We start from the raw sequence: 14,768 nt of genomic DNA, 5'->3' as shown, positions 1-14,768 counted from the left end.
GCACAACACTTGAGATGTTAGGAGGCTCTCCAAAATTCGACCTCGAGCGCAAAGAGAAGTGGAGCCCCACAGGACATGATGGGCATTGAAGTCTCCCAGGAGGAGAAATGGGCGGGAAGTTGGTCGATAAGATCTGTGAGAGCGTCTAAGGTCATTGCATCCAGAGGGGGTAAATAAAGGGAGCAAACGGTAAGCCTCCGAGGTGAATGAATTTCAACTGCAACTGCTTGCAGGTCAGTATCCATGGAGAGAGCAGAGGAGTGGTGGTCATTATTGACAAACACAGCGACTCCGCCTTTGGCCCTTTCTCCAGTCAGGTCATCTTTGCGATATGTCGTATAGCCCCTTAGTACAGGAGCATCAGATGGTTTTAAATGCGTTTCCTGTAAACACAAGCACAGGGGGCGTTGCCGTGCTAGGAGGTTCAGTTCCTCCACATGTGACCGGAATCCATTCATGTTCCACTGTATTATGGGAGCCATCTATCAGGGTGGGAGTACCTTCATTCTCACTTTCTGTTGGGGAGGAGAGCCCACAACAGGTGGAGGCTCAGTTTTGGGGCGAGATGATGAATACATCCAACATGCATGATGGTTGTGCTCGTCGGTAACTGTAGCTTGACATTCACTGGTCATTTAAATAACCTTGTTACGGTGTGATTAACTTTTTATTTTTCCCCTTGGGGTGTATGGCCGTGTCAATATGACCCACTGAGCCAAACGATAGTCTGGCAGTTTCGCATTGTGTTGTCCTAGTCTCTCTTGATGCTCAAGGGACTTGGTATAGGTCTTTTGTAGTCGCTCCGCACTTCTCTCAATGTTTTCGCTAAATTTGGGTGATTGGATCACCATTTTTCCTTGATTTTGGTTTCATCACTTCAATAGCGATGGAATTTTTCGTCCATACACTACCTCGTACACTGATAGACCTGTTCATTCATGGGTTTTAAAATTATATGCCGCTACTACATGTGGCAACCGAGTATCCCAATCATTGTATTGGCTGCCCACATAAGTGCTTAACTTTTTCCTCTTGTTCGATGTAAATACTGTTTTTCCAGAGTCCTGTGACGTAGGAGGCGCCTTGTCAGATTGTGAATGTGCAACATATGACACAACTGCTTCATCATTTCCAACATAAAGTTGGCGCCCTGATCCATGAATACCATTTTCAGAACCCTGAACTTCAGTAACGAATTGTTCAAAGTTGCGTGTGCTAGTGTGTTGGCTTGCTGATTCACAATAATGATCAGGCCTACATAATGTGAGAACAAACAATAACAGAATGTAGCGGTTTCCTCTTGGTGTGTGGCTGCTAGTGTCCATCCATGTCAGTTAGAATGGGTTTCTAGCCCCAGCAATGTCTTTCGTGGTACACATTGATGGCTTGAGTCCGCATGTTGCGCACATGGCACAATCTTTAACCTATCGCTCTTATGTCTTGTCCAAGCCTTCTCTGTCAATAATGTTTGACTACTCTATCCCCCTGATTTGGTCATGTGCCTGTTTTAACATTTCTTCTTACGCTATGATAGGAACAACTACATGGGATCCACGACTTGTTGTCTTATATAATATACCATCATCAACAGCGAACTGTGATCGTCTTGAAAATAGCTTGTAACTCACGTCAGCAGCTTGCACTCTCTGGTACTCTACAATATTACGACTTACTATCCATACTACACCAATTTCATTGCTAAGGCCATCTGCATCACTGTGTTTCTTACCAGGTTTACAAACAGCTTCGAAGTCAAACTCGGCCAATTTTAGTGTGCATTGCGTAGGTGTACTCGATACTACTTCAGTGCTGTGTGATCTGTTAATACTTTAAATTTTTTCCCATATAAATACCAGTGAAAGTATTAAACATTTACTCTGTGCTTTGTTCAACTCCATTGACACATAAGTGGCTGGATGTTCCTTGCCCCGTGCCTCTTGACGTAAAACACGGAATACTGCATGGTTAGTAACATCCCAAGATAATATGAATTCTTTCTCTTAATCTGGAAAGACCTATACTGGACTAGTTGTAAGAAATTCCTTCACTTTTTCAAATGAACTTTCACTTTCTGTTGTTCAATGGACTTCACACCTTTCTTTACACGTTGTGCTGTTTCTGAAAATCTTGCAACAAATTTTCTACCATTATTTGCTAATATGAAGCATGACTATAGTTCCGTGAATATCTGCTTGTTGATAAATGCCAAATATTGTTTACTGATCGTGAATCTTTTCTTTCTCCATCTTGGCTAATGACATCCTGTGATGCAAAATAATTTTCTATGTCTAGAGTAAGGTGTGGTGAAAGTAATCACTTAGGAGCTTCCCTCAACTATTGCACATACTCATTCATATCCCTCACAAACAGAATGGCATTATCTAGAGACACCATGTGCTATCTCAGCTTTAATGACCTCAGTGCTCACCTACACGACATCCACAATGTTGAATTATGACTGGTGCATTTTTAGCGCAAACAACACTTGCCAGTATAATGACCTCAGGGAACTGTAAGTACGACTTTTGATCAGTTCTCTGTTACTACTTCCAGTTGATGAGAGTCACTTTTTAGATCTAAGTTGAAAAATATCTGCATCATATCAAGTTGTCAAGGGGTTTGATTATATTCAGTATTGAATACACACCTGTAATCACAAAACTATTGAGGCATCTACATTCGCAGCAGAATCGATACTTCTTTGCTACATTTGAATTCTTCGTCAGTACTATTACAGTAAGTGCACCCTATGCACTGATACCTTCCTCAGTCATACCATCACGTAATTGTTAGTAAATGAATTTCTCCAAACGGATTGTAGATGATGAGTCACACTACATGCCTTATCATATACAAGTGGTAGCTAATAAACGTAAACATGGTCGTATTACGCTTTTTGCGATGTTTATTTAATCGTGCGATTAGCTAATTTCGACTAAGCGTCATGGTGAAGCACAATTGTAACTCTTCTTTACAAGTAAAAAGTAGCCACATTCTATCATTTTACGAAGGATCCACACTACAGTGACATCTTTTAAGAGCGTATTCTGAGCTTTGCTCTATATCTGATATAGAGCAAAGTTCAGGATACGATCTTAAAAGGTGTCACAGTAGTGTAGATCCTTCCGTCAAACGAGAGAGTATGGTTTATTTCTACTTGTGATTACGAGTGATTTGAAAATGACGTGAAATACATGTCACTGCCAACATTTTCCCCCCAGATGGAACGCTGTGCCCCCAATTTCTACCATGCACTGCTCAAAGTGAATTTTAGCATGTTGCTTGTACAGGAAATCTAGTCCTAGACCTGTCAAATACAGGGCAAAGCTTCCATATTTTCCCGGAATTTTTCTGCACCAATCTGCAAATTTAACATAGCCGAACCTGGTTGCTGCATATTATCACGCTCAACTCCTCATAACATATATTGTGGAGGAATTAAGTACGTCTTATAAAAAATCTATGTTTCCCTTACCGTTCACTATGCAAATGAAGCAACATTCCTCCTCTGCATGCGATTTTGCAACATTAAAATTTAGCTGGAGTACCACCCAGCGCCACAAAAACTGACACATGAAGGAACCTAATATTCTTATGTCTGTCTGCCTTTTTTAAAAATACTGTCATACCACAGTGATCTCGATACAGGTAACGTTACTTATCATCTGAAAAACGAGCCATGATTGTTGCTATGATTTAGTTAGGTGCGACAGAGATAAAATTAGTCAGTTTTCAGAACATTTCTCTTGGTGAAAATTCAAATTGGTAGGAGATGTGGACTGAGGTGAGAACACATACAGGACAACATGATCAACCGTTTCTTCGGAATGCCTTCTTGCTTGTCTTCCACAGCTGATAAATCCCAGGTGTATCTACCTTGCACTGATCAGCTGGTGTGCTGTATATCTCACACAGTAGTAACATGCATATTAGAAGCAATGGGCCCCATGTGCTATGGATGATTGACGAATTGAGGCAGTCACCCTCAGATGAGGTTCTCTGTAATAAATAATATCAAACTGAATGATAGCCGTTGTAATATAGGCCCTAATGCAATGAGTAGGATAAAAACTGACACTGTCGTGAGTTCCAGAACTATTGGCACGAAGGATTCCAAAATATTCCGAATGGTTCCTATAATGGAGTGGCTGGATGACTGTTTCGCGAGTAGACAACAGGCATAGCTTTGATAGCCAGCCACAACAATCAGATCATTCTGTAAAAAGTGTTAAAATGGCGAAGTTGCACCCGACATACTCCATGTGACTACAGTCACCGATGGACTGAGTAAACCTGAAAAAGTGTATCTAAATTGTGCTTTTTATGGATCACTGAAAATCTGCGATGAAACAAAAGAAGAAAAATTAACAGCCCATCAAAATCGCACTAGGAAAAGAAAAAGTGAAGATGAACGAGACAGAAATTATTAATTATTATAAAACTTTGTCATCTACTTCTAAACAATTTTCTGAATCTTTTCTGAATAATAAACCAACTCTGGATGTTTTTGGGACTTCAAAACTACTTTATGCATTGGTAAGAGTTTCCTTTGTTTCGTGATAATCTAGTCATGTTGTTTAGCTTAAATCACGGCCACAAAACGTTTGTTGGATCTGTCTCCAACCCTCTCAACTAACCAAGGGCAAAGACAAGCATAATGTCTTACTGTATATACGTTATTTTAAATGTGCCAGTTTTAACCTATTCTTCTTCCCACTCCCTTTTCCTGTAAAGAGATTGGCCACCACCGATGAGAGCGGGCTGCCCATTGCCACCCCTTCCGTTTGCTCGTAGACCCCTATATAGGAAGTACCTCAAAGTCAGTATGTGTCTGAATAAGTCCAGGAGAGCACCGCCGAACTTTTCTCCAATCAGCTCAAGTGCATCAATCAGTGGTACGCAGGTCAACAGGGAGACCGCGTCGAAACTGACCATAATCTCAGAGTCCGAGATCTGTAGCTGCCTGAGGCGTTGCATGAAATTCTCTGAGTTGCTAATGTGATGGGCACACCTCCTCACATATGGGGAGAGCATCTTCTTAAGGTGTTGGCAGTGAGGTAGGTGGCTGCATCATTATTGCTGACTATTGGACATGGAGGAACCCCTTCCTTAGGCAGGCCATAAAATCTTGGTGGTACTGGTGTTTTAGCCCTTAGCTGATTAACGGTCTTTTCTGGAAGGCCAGTTTCCTTTAGAAGAGACCTGGTCTTCTTATCAACATCGTCTGTGGGGTCCCTTTCTACTGGTCTGTACGCCGGGTCGTCTAGAAGTTGTCGCACCTTATTGTCATAATGTGCCTTCTGTAGGACGACGGCCGCATTCCCCTTATCTGCTGGTAACATCACAATGCTATAATCTTCCCGGAGTTGTTTGAGAGCCATACTCTGGTCACCGGAAATGTTTGATTTGGGCAGCTTGGTTTTAGGGAGCACCCTACACGTCTCTCATCAGACTTTTTCAGCCACACTGGCAGAAAGTTTCATGGCCACCTACTCCGCTGAACTGAAAAAGACCGCAACAGGAATATTTCTGGGGGTAACAGCAAAATTGAGACCGTTGCTCAATACTTTCAAGGTGGTCGCGTCCAATTCCGTCTGGCTCAGCTTGACGACAGTGCGAGTGTCCTCGTTCTGCTCCGCCTTGTTGTTAAGACGCTCAAAATTGACTAGTTGACAGGACTCCGATTTCTTCCTCGTCCACTCCGCTATGGACCAGAAGGTGCCATCAACGCGGTCCCAGTCTCTTCTGGTTAGAGAATTTGCCATAAAAACATGTAGAGCCAGCAACTCTCTGGATGTCACCGGTGGTGGCCAATCTCTTTACGGAAAGATTTGAAGAGGACGCACTTACATCGGCCCCAGATCAACTGAAATGCTTTTTCAGATACGTGCATGACACCTTTGTCATATGGCCCCACGGGAGGGAAAAGTTCGATGTTTTCTTGGATCACCTCAACTCACGACACCCGAACATTAAATTCGCCATGGAACTGGAGAAAGATGGACTATTCCGTCTCCTAGATGTACTAGTTAAGAGGAAGGGAGTGGTACCTGCAGTCACGGTGTGTACCGCAAACCACTCACACCGACTTGTACCTGCAAGCCAGCAGTTGCCACCGCCCGGCACAGAAAAACGGTGTACTCAGAACACTGGTTCACTGGACACGAACACTGTCAGATACGCATAATTTGGCGAGGAAGATAGAACATCTACAATTCGTGTTCTACAAAAATGGATTCTCTTCTCGAGATGTTCAAAAGGCGATGCGCCCTGTTTCGCCACCAGAGGTTCCTGAAGAGATACAGGAAGAAACGCAAAAGGTTGCACATTTGCCATATGTTGGGCAGATATTTGCCAAAATCAGCAGAATTCTCCTCAAACATAACATTAAAGCGTGCTCCAGCCAGCCACCAAGGTTAAGGCTCTGCTAGGGAATGTGAAGGATGACCTGCGTCTACAGAAACCGGGCGTTTACCACGTACCATGTGAATGTAGTATGGTATACATCGACCAGACGACCAGGACCGTTGACATCAGGTGCAAGGAGCACCAAAGGCACACCAGACTGAGACAGGCGACCAAGTCGAGCATTGTTTAAAACTCAATCATTTTATGAAGTATAATGATTCAAAGATTTTCACACAAACATCGAGATAGTGGGACAGGGTCATCAAAGAATCTATTGAGATTAAGGTCGCGGAGAATCTCATTAACCGGGACGCCGGTTTCCAGCTGAGCTCGGCTTGGAACCCAGCACTCGATCTTCTGAAGACGCAACGGAGGCAACATCCACACCCCAAGGGACACAAGTATAAAGATGGAATTAGGGATAGCAGCCCAGTACATGTAACAACGGACGTACATGGAATGGTGCCTAAGACAACAGACACAATATCTGAGGGCGTTCTTCCGAGCCTCGAGCGACAGTTTGAACAGAATCGGCCCGAAAATGACACTGCAGCCGCTCCTGGGGGACAAGAACTTCCGACGGAACGCCTAACATGGCACACCACGGTAACGCAACGTCTCAATTCGCAGAAGGACTCAAATGACGACAGTCGACAGATAAAACGTCTAGGACAGCTTGGACGCCATTCAGAACTTAATTCAGCTATACTGACAACGGATAATAGCCACAAAGTACGTGCACAGCGTTCGGAACAGCCGCTGCTAGAAGAAAACGCCACAGCCGTTGCTATTGGTCGGCGCACACCTCGGATAGAGCGCCAGACGCGGCGCCGACCGCAGAGGGAACGCCTAGAACAATGTAGGCATAAATACCGTACTCGTTCCACACTGGAATCAGTATCGGACAGCACCTGAAGAAGACTGCAAGTCACGCAGTTGAAATATCGTGCAGGAAAGATGCGAATAGCCCCTAGTAAAAATTATGCTTGTTAACAGATAATTTATTTCATTATACCTTCGCGCCGCCCAGCTGCTTCTTCCATTCTATCATTTTCACCGTTTCAAAGCTGTTGCACATATTTCTGTACAAAAATTATCTTTTGTATAACACTGTAAAGTGAATTTCCATGAATTATTTACTGTACCATGTACTGATGAAAAACTTAGTTATAATCATAAAAATGCATCGTGCTCTATGTAGCTTGCGTCGCTTAGCAGTTTAATCCAACTGGTTTTAATCTCGTTCCTTGACAGCAGTTTGAACTTGTTTCGCTATTAAATATGTCGACGATATACAATGTATACGTTTGACAATTTCCTACGATTGACGTTATGACGTGGCATTTGGTAAGCTAAAAAGGAACCATGCTCTACTCACTATAGTATGTCTCTAATCAATGGTAAAAGTAACGTACTTCTTATCTTCCGATACCAATTTTATTTTATACTCTTTCAAGATGAAGAAATGTCGAAACACATAAGAGGAATTTTGGGAATAATAAAATGTGTGTCAAGGCACCTGAAAATTATTAAAGTGCATACGATGGCCGTTTCGTCTCATAGAATTTTCGTGCAAATTGCGTTTGATAATGAGTTATCTCTGACAGATTGACTGACTTGATGCCATCCACCAAGGATTCCGAAGGTGTCGGTCACGCGAAACGCAACTTGCGTTTTTCTTAGTGGATATGGTATTTATTGACTTCCTGTATCACACTAACGTAATTTAAAAAAGAGATGATTATATAGGATATCAGGGAAAATTGTGACTGGTAGAGAGAACGCAGTATGTTATTTCTGAGGGAGAGTCATAGGCAGAAGTACAATTAGCGTCAGATGTGCCCCACGAAATTGTATAGGGAGCCTTGTAATTCTGTCATACAGCAATGAGCTGGCAGTCATATTAAAAAAGCAACCTGAGACTTCTCGAGAATGATGCAGTTATCTACAACTTGTACTTTATGAAAACAACTGCAGAAATATTGAATCAGATCCGGATAATATTTAAAAGTTGTGCAAAGATTGGCAAGTTGTTTTAAATGTACACAGAAGTAAAATTACGCACTTCGCAAAACGAAATAAAAATAGGTAATATCTTACGGCTACAACATTAGTGACTTACAGTTAGAATCATAGCAATGTAACAGTTTGTAAAGGTATGAAATTTAATGGTCTTATAAATTCAGTTGTAGGTAAGACAGACGGCAGATTTCGTTTCATTTTCAGCATACTGGGAAATTGCAGTCTACAAAGTTGCTTGCTTACAAATCACTTCTGCGCCTCATCTTAGAATATTACTCAAGTGTGAGCAACCCCTGCAAATAACACTAACAGGGGATACTGATCGAATTCAAAACAGGGTGGCACGAAATCGCAAGTTTGTTTGATGCAAGGGAAGGCATCACAAAAATGTTGAAAAACCTGACTTGGTAGCCCCTGGAAGACAAGAGGCAAATTATCCTACGACAGTCTACGTCTAAAATATCAAGAACCAGCATTAACTGAAGACTCCAAAAATATTCTTCAGCGCCTCACGAGTTGCTCTGTTAGGGACGGTGATGATGAAATTGGACCTGCCGTTCTGGGTGGGCGGAGGGCGACTGGCGTCTCGACGCCAGGGGAAGCCGTGCTGACGATGCACATATGTATACTACCTATGGTGTGTGCTCTCGGGCGACAGTGCACAAGTAATCGTGCCTGTGCTGCTTGACGAAAACATCGTTTGCATAGTCGCTAGTATTCTGGTTCAGATTTACTTTCAGTGTTTTTCCTTTTTACTGGTGTTCAAATGGGTGTGCTCCTCCAAGACCTAAGCATATTTTCCTGAAATACATTTCAGTTGTCGATTATGCGAATTAAGCGGGACGGGGGATGTTTTCTAATAGTTGTGTTTAAGTGGTTGATCTTCTTATATCTAACTGGCCGGCCTAGTGTTTGGTTTGGCTGTCCATCGCATCTATATTCCAGCATAGTGTCGACCATTGTCTGTGTTGATTAAACTGTCTATTTTTTGCTGCCTTTAAATGTCTGGGAAAATTGATATTAACTTTAAGCTTTTTGTATGAGTTCGTATTTGTGTTTTATTTGTGAACATTGCTTTGGTGTGTATTGTAATGGGTTTTTGTTTCTGTTTAAAGTTGTTGTGGTGGTGTGTACGCGTTATTGTAAAACTTATGAAAATGTAGCAGTAAGAATAACAGTATTGTTCGAAAGAAATAAATAATCTATGATAATTCTTCTTTATGTGCTGATGAGCCCGACTACAATGAATTATTTTGTCATATTATCTCTACGAATAAATATGGAAATGGTGTTTTAGTAATTCAGTACGTGGCATTAAAATCTATGCACCAAATAATTAATATATCACACCACAACCTCTACTCATAACAACACTGGTGTCGTAAATATTTTTATTTAAAGTCACTGATAAATTATTCTTAGGAAAATTAATCTTACGCACCAGCCATAAAAATTATTTCATTTACGCAAAGTCTAAGATTGTTCTACTGAATGTTATTTTCACTTTTAGAATAAAAAATAATAAATTCGTATGGGTTCTTGTCTTCGGAGTTCAAGTATCGTAATATCGATCGAAAGAATTAATGTCTGACTACTTCTGCAGTTTGAAATTGCCGCTCCATACGCTCACGTAATGGCGGCAGACAAAGAACTGTCTGGACTGCTGCGGACACAAAAATTAAAACATTCATAGTAGGTTATCTAGTTACAAATAAAAGTCCGTACACCAGAATTCCATTTAGTAAATTGTAGTTTACATTTTTCTTTTGATCAGTTAGGCGATCTTTTACGATATTTAAAAGAACAGACTTCAGCTTATCTTCGATCTCATGCGTTTCATACATCATAGAGAACAACAGCGAAGGAAAAATTCCACAGACAATACAATGCCAATACATTCTTTTAGTGGTATCATCTTTTGATATATGATTATTCTTTGTAGAAAACTGTTTATAAAAATAATAAGACTTATTGTTGTTGGACATTTCTCAATTTAATAAGACACAATATAATAATAAGTATTTTCTCAGTTCTCACATGTATGCTTAAAAGTCATTTCTGGAAAAATATTTATCACTTCATAAATCTCGAGTACTGTCGGATACACTGGTGACAAAAAATATTGTCGTATGTAAGTAAGGTGGACATGTCAATTTGATTTTGTATGTTATCGATGTGCATGTCAGAGAGAGAAATAAAGTTACGTTGCTGTTAAACAATCTTTGGTTTTGTCGTAGCACAGTCTTTGCCTCTGTGCACTCTGACACATTCTTAGTTGAAATGTGATGGACATATGCTGTGGTTCTGTGCTGACTTGTGATTGTATCTGTTAGGTGTACATAGTTTTGGTAGTATGTAGGTTTTTTATTGAGTGGGAGGTAACGTTAGACTAAATTTCGTACAGAAACAAATATAGTGGGGAGGTTACATGTATTTATTTCAAATCTATTAGTCCATCTCCTCCTCCCCCCTCTCTCTGTTCATCTCATTCTCCCCCATCTCCCAGTCCACATTCTTCACCTCCCACTCTCTGTCCATCTCCTCCCTCTCTCTCTGTACAAATTATCCTCTTTTCCTACTATGTCGATCTCCTCTTCCCCCTTCTCCCTGTCCATCTCTCTCTTTCCTTTCTATGCGCATCTCCTCTTCCCCTCTCTCTGTCCATCTCCGCCTTCCATCATCTCCTGAACGATGTGTAGCACCAGGTGGTTATAGCGAAGGTACTCGCAGAGGTACAGTGTGTGCTCTAATCATAGCACGGTAGCGAAACTTGGGAGATAGTCTTATGCGTTAATGCGGAATCTATTTACCCTGAAAATAGTATTAATTCCACTTTTGGCCACCAGATACAAATCTGGCACTGTGAATACAAGAAAGATATATAGAAATGTTTCCATATGTAATTGCTTGAGAACTGGACTTGGGCAGAAAAGGCGAGGGAAGTGAGAAAGGCATAATGTTGATTTTATTATTAACTGTCTTTTACACAGTTTGTTCAAAATGAGCACAGGAGACATCGGCGAGATACTGTACAGCGTAAGATTTGCACCTGGTAGCCAAAATTGGAACAATTTTTTTTTTCCAGCGTAAATCGGTTCGCTGCCATATGATAGTTACAGCCCATACTGGACCTAGGGGAGCAGCTGTTCTCTAATTATAACCACCAGCAACAATCAGGTAAATTTGTACATACACTCAGAGGAGTATGTGGTTACTTTCTGTTAAGTGTGTTGGGACTGGAGTTAGTAGCACAGAAGTAATGAATTTTAAACGCCATGACGTCCTGCCTGATGCTACAATTTTATTGCATGAACAGAGAAAATGTAGTATGCGAAAAAATTTTCATCTATCATTATTATTATTTGCGAGAAAAAGTTCCTTAAAATATATATTACTGACATTACCAGAGCGGGGTCGATCTATAGTGCAATGAACTTCGGAAAACTCCAAAGAGCCAAGATCGCTAGTGAGGTACTTATTTAGACTACCGATTCCGGTAAGACTATGTTACCATCTCCGGATTTTCAGCTTTACAGTTCATATGGCGGAGAAAGTACGAATTATAAAGTTGAAGATCCGATGAGGGTAACACCGTCTTACCGAAACTGGTTGCCTAAATAGTAACGTAGCTAGCGATCATGGCTGGTTGGAGTTTTCCGGGAGTACAGTTCGGTAAATGTATGAAATTGTATGTAAATTTTGTTGCAGGTCACTAATCACGTAGTATACATCAACCAATAAAAGCATTTTAACACGTATGATAAAGTTCAAGAATCAAAGAGTAATTAACTTTTACAAAGAGTAAACATTTTTCCGTTATTCGCGTATTAGTTTTCAGACCAGCAAGTATCTTGCACTACACACTTTCTGAATTAGCCTATTTTCTTCCTCAGGTTTCAAACTTCCTCCATACCAAATCTCGTCGAAATCTGCTGGGCGGGTTAGTAATAATGAGTGTAAACGTTATGGATGATGCGGCTGTTATACACGGGTCTCAGCCTTTATGACGTCATATATGCTAAACTATGTGTCGTGCAATGATATAATTTTGCGGATACATTCGGTGATGTACGTGAACGTTATCTGCAAAATGTGTCACGAATACAGTCGGTAGTAAGGAATTAAGAAATTTTAAACGTCATTCTTGATGTGGAAATGAGCGGTAAACTTTTTTCCTTTCATTATTTTGAAGGGTAAGTCAGCTAGAAAAATTTCGTAAATGTTTGTAATTATGTATTAAGTTTGTTGAAAGTCACTAAGTGTTCTCATTTGCAAATATGGATGAATAAAAAGCACTCCGTCTCGAGACCACAAGTGGCCCATAGGAACCGTCCGACCGCCGTGTCATCCTCAGTTGAGGATGTGGATATGAGGGGCGTTGTTCAGCACACCACTCTACCGGTCGTTATGATGGTTTTCTGTGACCGGAGCCGTTACTATTCGGTGGAGGAGCTCCTCAATTGGCATCACGAGGCTGAGTGCATTCCGAAAAACGGCAACAGCGCATGGCGGCCCGGATGGTCACCCATCCAAGTGCTGGCCACATCCGACAGGGCTTAACTTCGGTGATCTGACGGGAACCGATGTATCCACTGCGGCAAGGTCGTTGCCCAAATATGGATAAATAAAATCTGGTTATTTTCGCGCCCCACCCACTTTGATAGGAAAGTGGTTTTCAACCTCACAGGGAGTCTATTCTGACAGTAGGTGATATGTGTACCAAGTCTGATTGAAAGTGGTGCTGTAGTTTTGGAAGAGCTCGGGAATATAGATAGATACATACATAAATACATACATTTTTATATTATGTGTCAATATACACTCCTGGAAATTGAAATAAGAACACCGTGAATTCATTGTCCCAGGAAGGGGAAACTTTATTGACACATTCCTGGGGTCAGATACATCACATGATCACACTGACAGAACCACAGGCACATAGACACAGGCAACAGAGCATGCACAATGTCGGCACTAGTACAGTGTATATCCACCTTTCGCAGCAATGCAGGCTGCTATTCTCCCATGGAGACGATCGTAGAGATGCTGGATGTAGTCCTGTGGAACGGCTTGCCATGCCATTTCCACCTGGCGCCTCAGTTGGACCAGCGTTCGTGCTGGACGTGCAGACCGCGTGAGACGACGCTTCATCCAGTCCCAAACATGCTCAATGGGGTACAGATCCGGAGATCTTGCTGGCCAGGGTATTTGACTTACACCTTCTAGAGCACGTTGGGTGGCACGGGATACATGCGGACGTGCATTGTCTTGTTGGAACAGCAAGTTCCCTTGCCGGTCTAGGAATGGTAGAACGATGGGTTCGATGACGGTTTGGATGTACCGTGCACTATTCAGTGTCCCCTCGACGATCACCAGTGGTGTACGGCCAGTGTAGGAGATCGCTCCCCACACCATGATGCCGGGTGTTGGCCCTGTGTGCCTCGGTCGTATGCAGTCCTGATTGTGGCGCTCACCTGCACGGCGCCAAACACGCATACGACCATCATTGGCACCAAGGCAGAAGCGACTCTCATCGCTGAAGACGACACGTCTCCATTCGTCCCTCCATTCACGCCTGTCGCGACACCACTGGAGGCGGGCTGCACGATGTTGGGGCGTGAGCGGAAGACGGCCTAACGGTGTGCGGGACCGTAGCCCAGCTTCATGGAGACGGTTGCGAATGGTCCTCGCCGATACCCCAGGAGCAACAGTGTCCCTAATTTGCTGGGAAGTGGCGGTGCGGTCCCCTACGGCACTGCGTAGGATCCTACGGTCTTGGCGTGCATCCGTGCGTCGCTGCGGTCCGGTCCCAGGTCGACGGGCACGTGCACCTTCCGCCGACCACTGGCGACAACATCGATGTACTGTGGAGACCTCACGCCCCACGTGTTGAGCAATTCGGCGGTACGTCCACCCGGCCTCCCGCATGCCCACTATACGCCCTCGCTCAAAGTCCGTCAACTGCACATACGGTTCACGTCCACGCTGTCGCGGCATGCTACCAGTGTTAAAGACTGCGATGGAGCTCCGTATGCCACGGCAAACTGGCTGACACTGACGGCGGCGGTGCACAAATGCTGCGCAGCTAGCGCCATTCGACGGCCAACACCGCGGTTCCTGGTGTGTCCGCTGTGCCGTGCGTGTGCTCATTGCTTGTACAGCCCTCTCGCAGTGTCCGGAGCAAGTATGGTGGGTCTGACACACCGGTGTCAATGTGTTCTTTTTTCCGTTTCCAGGAGTGTATTTTTTGCCATAATTCGATTTTCATTAAGTATACCCTGTACGGTTCTCCTATCTACGTTGAAGTTACTGATGAAAACCCCATAATAATTCATCTA

General features: G+C 42.7%; 1 pseudogene; it reads right to left on the bottom strand.

The window, feature by feature from the left end:
* Positions 1-12,923: 12,923 nt before the first annotated feature.
* On the bottom strand, positions 12,924-13,041 carry LOC124546306 (annotated as a pseudogene).
* Positions 13,042-14,768: the final 1,727 nt, after the last annotated feature.

Source organism: Schistocerca americana, chromosome 8, assembly GCF_021461395.2.
Source record: "Schistocerca americana isolate TAMUIC-IGC-003095 chromosome 8, iqSchAmer2.1, whole genome shotgun sequence".
In the NCBI taxonomy this organism is placed as follows: Eukaryota; Metazoa; Arthropoda; class Insecta; order Orthoptera; family Acrididae; genus Schistocerca; species Schistocerca americana.
This window is presented reverse-complemented; position numbering and strand designations above follow the sequence as displayed.